The sequence below is a fragment of the Pan paniscus genome, chromosome X, assembly GCF_029289425.2.
Source record: "Pan paniscus chromosome X, NHGRI_mPanPan1-v2.0_pri, whole genome shotgun sequence".
Classification (NCBI taxonomy): Eukaryota; Metazoa; Chordata; class Mammalia; order Primates; family Hominidae; genus Pan; species Pan paniscus.
In genome coordinates, this window is record NC_073272.2 from 25,238,496 (window position 1) to 25,247,825 (window position 9,330).

Sequence of the window (9,330 nt, forward strand, 5' to 3'; positions counted from 1 at the left end):
TTTTGGCTAAGACCAAGTATAGAAGCCATAATAAAAAGTCTCCCAGCAAAAAAAAGACAAGAACCCAATGGCTTCACTGCAGAATTTTGCTGAATATTTAAATAGGAACTAATACCAATCCTATTCAAACTATTCTGAAACATAGAGGAGTGGGGAATACTTCCAAACTCATCCTATGAGGCCAATATGACCCTGATACCAAAACCAGACAAAGACACATCCAAAGAAGAAAACTACAGGCCAATATCCCTGATGAACATTGATACAAGAATCCTCAACAAAATACTAGCAAATCGAATTCAACAACACATTAAAAAAATCATTCATCATGACCAAGTGAGATTTATCTCAGGGATGCAAGGATGGTTCAACATACAACAAATCAGTGAGACACATCATATAAACAGATTAAAAGACAAAAACCATATGATCATTTCAAATGATGCTGAAAAAACATTTGATGAAATTCAACATCCTTTCATGATAAAAACCTTCAAAAATACTAGATTTACAAGGAATATTCCCCAACACAATAAAAACCATATATGACAGACTCACAGCTAGTGTCATACTGAATGGGGAAATACTGAAAGCCTTTCCTTAGATCTAGAACATGATGAGGATTCCACTTTCACTACTCTTATTCAACATAGTACTGGAAGTCCTAGCTAGAGCAATCATACAAGATAAATAAATAAAGGGCATTCCAACAAGAAAGGAAGAAGTCAAATTATCCTTGTTTGAAAATGATATGATATACTTGGAAAAACCTAAAGATTCCACTAAAAACTACTAGAACTGAAAATCAAATTCAGTAAAGTTGCAGGATACAAAATCAACATGAAAAAATCAGTAGCGTTTCTATATTCCAAAAGCAAACAATCTGAAACAGAAATTAAAAAGTAATCCCATTTAAAATAGCTATGAATAAAATATAATATTTAAAAATTTACTTAAGCAGACAATGAAAGACGTCTACAATGAAGAGTATATAAGACTGATCAAATAAATTGAAGAGAACACCAAAAAATGGAAAGATATTCCAAGTTCATGGATTGGAAGAATCAGTATTGTTAAAATGTTTATACTACCTAAGACAATCTACAGATTCTCTGCAATCCCTATTAAAATAACAATGACATTCTTCACAGAAATAGAAAAAGCAATCCTAAAATTTATATGGAACCATAAAAGAACCAGAATAGCTTTGGCTATTCTGGTGAGGATATGGAGAAAAGGAAACCTTCATACACTATTGGTGGGAACATAAATTAGTATGGCCACTATGGAGAATAGTTTGGAGGTTCCTCAAAAAACTAAAAATAGGGCTACCATATGATCCAACAATCCCACTGCTAGGTATTTTCCTTCCAAAAGAAAGGAAATCAGTATATTGAAGAGATATCTTGATGCCCATGTTTTACTGCAGCACTGTTCACAATGGCCAAGATTTGGAAGCAACCTGAGTATCCATCAACAGATGAATGGATAAGGAAAATTTGGTACATATACACAATGGGGTACTACTGAGCCATAAAAAAGAATGAGATCCTGTGATTTGCAACAACATGAATGGAACTGGAGGTCACTATGTTAGGTGAGATAAACCAGGCACAGAAAGGCAAATTTCACCTGTTCTGACACATTTATGGGAGTTAAAAATTAAAACAATTGAACTCGTTAAGACAGAGAATAGAATGATTGTTACCAGAGGCTGAGAAGAGTGGTGCAAGGGGGATGGTTAATGGGTACCAAAATAAAGTTAAATAGACTGAAATCTAGTATTTGATAGCACAGCAGGGTGAGTACAGTCAATAATGATTTATTGTCCATTTTAAAATAACTTTAAAAACCTGGATCGTTTGTAACACAAAGAAAGGATAAATACTTGAGATGATGAATACCCCATTTACCGGATGTGATTATTATGCATTTTATGCCTGTATCAAAATATATCATGTACCCCATAAGTATGTACACCCACTATGTATCCGTAATAATTATAAGAAATGAATAATGACATAGGCAATATTCATTGAATACTAATTAAATGCCAGGGAAGCTTTCAAGCACTGAAAATACAAATATGAATAAGAGACAATCTCTGATCTCCACAATAGTGGAATGGGCAGACAGACATGTAAATACCTTATTATAATGGTTTGTGATGAACACATCTACCTACAAGGATGGATACAACGCATAATCAGGAACAGACAATAGCACTGAGTCCTATAATAGAGCCTGAAATGTGGTAGCTGTGAAATAAGTATTTGTTAAATACATGAATTAGTGACATAATGCAGAATCCGGGAACACTTCATACAAGAACTACCATTTGAGTAAGGCAGTGCTCACAAGAATTATTTTAAGCACTCAGAGAAGAGAGAGCTCACTGCTTATTGGAGAGAAAACCAACAAAATAATTTTAAAAGACGATGTATAAAGACAATGAATTCTGAAAGACACATCTAGAGACCTACAGAGCCTCCAGGTCTTCAAACCTTTGCAGACTTATGCAATGAGCTATGGTTTGCCAACACTCACTGACCATGAGAATCATCTAAGGAGTGTTTAAAAATGAAATATATTCCTGTGACACAGCCTGATCTCTTAAAGGTACCTCGGCAGGAACCACTAGTTTCAAAAATCTTCCCACATATCTGATATTCATCCCTGATTGAGAACCACTGCATAGACCCTACCCCTCCACAAAAAAGGCTGTATTGGGATTATCTATTGAGCAGAGAAGGGAAGAGATAGAGAGAAACTCAGCAAGGCCAACCTTTGGTGACATCCTTTCTCTAATGGCAGCTATTAACAAGTCTTCCCGGCAGCAGAAGCTTACCTTTGAGAGCTCTGCCCACCAATACTTCAGGTAATATTCGCTATCATTCCAGCTGCCTTTATTGAAGTTGATGTGGGTTATATATTTATTTTGGTCCCCTATATGCACAAAACAAGGTATTGTTCAGAAGTCCATGAGAAGAATGTCTCACATATCTGTTCTTGTCATAATGTTACCGTCTAACAAGGTACAAACAAAGAAATGGAAAAGTCGGGAGGCAGTGGGGAAGGAAGAATTGAATTACTTCCCTCACTGCTAAAAAAGAAGCCACAGTTGAGGTGTGTGTACACCACCCTAATCTGATCTGAACAAAGATATAAATGTCCTTTATAAAGCCTTGAGCCGAGGGATCCTCAAATGACTGGGTAAATTTCTGGTACTTCACAGAAAACAGTTTATCCTTAATTTTCAATTTTATTTAAAATGCAAGCCTTCAGTGTCTTTTCACGGTTCAAAGTAATACAGTTCACTGGAAAAAAAATTAAACCACACAAAAATGAAACAAAAAATAAAACAAAGTCCTATACACCCCTAAGAGAAACCATTCTGCTATTTATCTTGTGTTAGTCTGGAAAACTTTGATATACATGTAAGCTAAAATGCTATTACCGCATACATACTATTCTGTAGCCTTTTAAAAATCACTTACTAGCTTGTGGTATTATTTCTATGTCAATGCCTATAAATATAGCCTGTCCTTTAAAATAAACACCTCTTTTTCCATTGTATGGATGGATATTTGGGTTCATGACAGTTTTGCTCTTATAAACAACACTGAAACAAAACACCCTTTGGATACTAATGTGATTATCTCCTTTCACTAAGTGAATTCTTGGGACAAAAAAATGGTGAGTATATTTTAATAAAGCTTGCCTTCTAGAAAAGTTAGTCAATTTAGACTACCTCCACACTGTAGGAAATTGCCTGTTACCTCATATCTTCATCCATTCTTGGGCATTAGCAATCTTTTGAATCTTTGACAGTATGGTAGCTAGAAAAAAATGTACCACCTTATTGTCATTTTAATTTGTACTTCTCTAATTTTTGTGAAGTTAAGCAGCATTTTTCTCTTGTTTACCGACATTTATATGAATTTCTCCTTTTGGAAATCACCAACTTGAGCCCTTTGCCCATTTTAAAATTTATGTTTTTGTCTGTTCTATTAATTTGTAAAAGTATATTTGCATAAGAATATGATCCTAACATTGTGGCATCTTTGTTATACGCTTTTTAATCTTGTTTTTACTGTTGATGTGCCAATTTTATTATTTCTATGTGATCAAATTGATCCATTTTTTTTCTTTAATGGAGTAGGACTTTAGGGCCAAACCAAGGAAATCTCTCATACCCTCCCAATATTCAAACTGATTTTTCTATTTTTCCTACAGTAATCACATGGTGTCATTTTTCACATCTAAATTTTAAATCCATCTGGAACTTATTTTTGTTAATGGCATGAGGAAGAAGCCAACCTTGTGAGCCACCCTCCTCTTATTTTCAGACAGCTTCATGTGTTTAGCTATATATATCTTGTAGGTAAATGTTCAGCCTCAGTGAATTTAGTTTCAGATGCTGCTTTTTTTTTTTTTCTTGTTTTAAGCTCACATCCTTTGAGTTATGGGAAGACAGGAATAAATTTAGTAGATTTACTCATTACACACTGCATTCCACAGAGGTAAATGGTCCTATATAATCCATTTGTACCAGGTATTGCTCAGTAGAAAGAACACTTACGTAGTCTACTCCACTGCTTTTCAAACTATTCTAAGAATATACCAGACCCCTAATACAAAGTAATGAAAAAGAAATTATATTGATACTGGAATCAACTGCAGTGTTAAATTAGCTTAAAATCAGACATTCTATCTTTAAAAAAAAGAAAAAAAACTTACAATTTTCCTTTACTTACCTGACCAAAGAAGGCTTCCCATTCTCAAATATGAGATATCTTAAAGCAAGATTTGATCAAAGCAAGTGTCAAAGATCAAGTGATATTATGATAATTTATAAGTACCTATAATAAATTTAGTGCATCAACTAGTGTATTCAGGAAATAATTCCTGGAAATATATAAAGATGAAAATAATCACAGCACTTATTTTTGAACAGCATAAAATATATGCATATATATTATATATAGAATGTCTACGGCCATACCATCCTGAACGCACCTGATCTCGTCTGATCTCGGAAGGTGGATTTTTTTAATGTTGAATTTTGAATAAAAAGTTTACTGAAAAGTTCATTCCTATAATTAATAATAAAGTGTATTGTAATTGAAAATTGCTAAGAGAGTAGATTTTAAATGTTCTCATTACCAAACTGATAAGTATGTGAGGCGATTGATATGTTAATTAGCTTTATTTAATCATTCCACAATGTATACCTAAGTAAAAACATCACATTGTACACCATAAAGATATATAATTTGTTGTTTTTTCAATCAAAAGTAAAAATAATAAATAGTTTCACCTTTAGAAGTCTGAAACATACTATTTCAAAGTCCACTGTTTTGGTTATCTATTGCTGCATAAGAAATTACCACTAAAATTCATTAGCTTAAAACAGTACCCTTTAAAAAAATACATCTCAAAATTTTGAGGGTCACAAATTCAAGCAGGACTCAGCTAGGTGATTCTTCTGCTCCATGTGGTGTCAACTGAAGTCATCTGGTGGGATTCAGTTGGCAAATAGGCTGGTCTGGAGGGTCTAAGAAGACTTCACTCACATATCTGTCACCTTGGCAGGGATGCTTTAAAGTCTGTGTTCAGCTAGAACTGTCAACCAGGGTGCCTACATGCAGTCCTTCTAGCATGGTGGTCTCAGGGTAGTTGCATTTCATATGTCTTCAGTCTTTTTATGGACTTCATACATATTCAATCTTTATAAAAAGATTTATAGGTCTGTTAAGATTTTCTATTTCTTCTTAAGGAAGTTGAGGTAGTTTTTGAATTTCTGGGAATTTGTCCATTTTATCTAAGTAATTTCATTCATTTGCATATGAATGTTCATAGTATTCTCTTATAATCTTCTTTCTCTCTATGAGTTCTGCAGTAATGCTCCCACTTTAATTTCGGGAATTTATCAATTTGAGTCTTCTCTCTTTTCTTCTTGATCAGTCTACCTAAAGATTTCTCAATTTTGTTAATATATTCAAAGAATCATCTTTCGACTGCACTGATTCAGTATTTTAAATTCTACATATCTCCATTCTAATCTTTCTTCCTTCCTTCCTTTTTCTATCTTTTGGTTTAGCTTGGTGTTCTTTGCAGTTCCTCAGGGAGCACAGATATATTCTCAATGTGGAAAGTTTCTTCTTCTTTTTTTTTTTTTTTTTTTTTTTTTTTGAGACAGAGTCTTGCTGTGTTGCCCAGGCAGGAATGCAGTGGCATGATCTCCGCTCACCGCAATCTCCAAATCCCAGATTCAAGCAATTCTCCTGCCTTGGCCTCCCAAGTAGCTGGGACTACAGGCGCTCGCCACCATGCCTGGCTAATTTTTATATTTTTAGTAGAGACGGGGTTTCACGATGTTGGCCAGGCTGATCTTGAGCTCCTAACCTCCTGATCCGCCCGCCTCAGCCTCCCAAAGTGCTGGGATTACAGGCGTGAGCCACAGCACCCAACCTTTTCTTTTTCAATATAGTCATTTAAAGCTATAAGTTTCCATCTGACGATTGCTTTTGAAATATTCTATAAGTTTTAGTATATCGTGTTTTAATTTGCATTAATCTCAAAGTACCATATAATTTAACTTGTAATTTCTTATTTCACTCATTTGTTGTTTGAGTGTGTTGTTCAATTTCCACGTTTGTGAATTTTCCAGTTTTCTTCCTGCCATTTCATTTCTATTGTGATCATAGAAGATATACAGCAGTGTGAAAAATTGACTAATACACTAACTTAAAAATGTACTACAAATCTATAGTAACCAAAATATCATGGTACTGAAATTAAAACAGACATATAGAATAATGGAACAAAATAGAGATCCCAGAAATAAATTCACACACTTACCCACAAAACAATTTTTGACAAAAATGGCAAGAACACAGTTTGGGGAAAGGACTATGTCCTCGACATGTCTTCAATAAATGGTACTGGGAAAACTGGATAGCTATATGCAGAAGAACAAAGCTAGACCTGCATTTCTCACCATAAACAAAAATCAACTCCAAATGGTTTGAAGACTTAAATGTAAGCCTTAAATCAATAAAACTAATAGAAGAAAGCATAAGGGAAGCACTTCATGACATTAATATGGACAAGGATTTTTTAAAATAAGAACACAAAGTACAGGTGACAAAAGTAAAAACAGACAAATTGGATTACAACAAACTCACAAAGCTCTGCACAGCAAAGGAAACAATAAAGTGAAGACAAAATCTACAGAACGGGAAAAATATTTTCAAACTGTGCATCTGAAAAGGGGTTAATATCTAGCATATACAAGGAACATGAACAACTCAATAGTAAAAAAGAAACTAATTAAAAATGGTCAAAAAGACCTGAATAAATATTTCTCCAAAGAAGACATACAAATGACCAACAATAAAATGAAAAATGCTCAATATCACTAATCATCAGGTAAATGCAAGTGTAAACTACAATGAGATGTTACCTCATCACAATTAGAATGGCTAATACAAAGAAAAGAATAAATAACAAACACTGGCATGGATGTAAAGGAAGGGAACACTCACATACTGTTGATGGGAATGTAAATTAGTATAGACATTATGGAAAATACTACGGAGATTTCTCAAAAACATTAAAAATAGAACTACCATATGATCTAGCAGTCTCACTATTGAATATATATCCAAAGAAAAAGAAATCAGTATGCTGAAGAGATATCTGCACTCCTATGTTTATTGCTGCACTATTCATAATAGCCAAGATGAAATCAAGCTAAGCGTCCATCAATGGATGAATGGATAAATAAAATGTGGTATACATACACAATGCAATACTATTATTTAATAGTATTTTAAAATAATACAATCCTGCCATTTGCAGCAACATGAATGAACCTAGAGGTTATTATGTTAAGTGAAATAAGCCAAGAACAGAAAGACAAATACTGCATGATCTCACTCATATGTGGAATCTAAATAAAGTTGAACTCATAGAACTAGAGAGTACAGTAGTGGTTACCAGAGGCTGGAGATGGGAGAGTGGAGAGCAAAATAGGTAGGGATAAATCAAGGGTTACAAAGTTACAGTTAGATAGGAGAAATACGTTTAGGTGTTCTATTGCACAGTAGGATGACTATGATTAACAACATTGTATTGTATATTTCAAAATAGCTAGAAGAAACTATTTTGAATATTCCCTCCACAAAGATATGATAAATGTATGAGATGATGGATGCGCTAAATACTCTGATTTGATTGTCACGCCACATATACATGTATTGAAACATTACACTGTACCTCATAAATATGTACAATTATGTCTCCATTAAAACAGAAATAAAAAAAGAAAAACAAAATAAAATATATAATATCCTTACTTGTCACTTATACCACTTTCTATATAAAAGCCTATTATTCCATCTAGTACTAGTCCAGTCACCCCAGGTGTCCTGGTTAGTATTTGCATAGAATGCCTTTTCCCATTCTTTTACTTTCAATTTATTTTTGTCTTTGGATCTAAAGTGTCTATTATATCCAGCATATAGTTAAATCATATTTATAATCCATTGTGCCAATCTCTGCCTTTTGATTGGAGACTTTAATACATTCACATTGAAAATAATTACTGATTTAAAAAGAGAACTTACTTTTGCCATTTTACTATTTGATTTTTATATGTGTTATAACTATTTTGCTGCTCAATTCCTAACCAATTACCCTCTTTCGTTTGATTAATAGTTTCAGTACACTCTTTATCTGTCTTCATTTCTCTTGATTCTCTATTCATTTCCTCTCTATATATCTTTAAGGGGTTGTTTTAGTGGTTACTCTGGGAATTACAACTAACTTCTTCACTTTAAAATGCTCAAACTTGAATTAATATCAACATAGTTTCAATAGCATCTTAAAAATCCTCTTTTATTCCTCTCTCCCATTTGGTATTATCACAAATTATATTGTTATACATTGTGTGCCCATCATGCACTCATATTTCAAATAATCTAGGAAAAAAAGGAGTTATAAACCTAAAATCTAAGATGACCGGCTTTTATGTTTACCTGTTCAACTACCATTACCATTATTTTTTATTCCTTTTTATGGCCTTGAGTTCGTTTCATTTCAACCTGAATGAATTCCTTTAGCATACCCCTTAAGGGAGGCCTACTAGTGACAAACTCCCTCCATCTTTGTTTATCAAAAACAATTTAATTTCTCCTTTATTTTAGAAGGATAGTTTTGCAGATACACAATTCTTGATTTTTTTTTTTTCTTCCAGCACTTTAAATATGTCATCCCACTCTCTTTTGGCCTCCACAATTCTAATAAGAAATCAGCTTTTTCCCT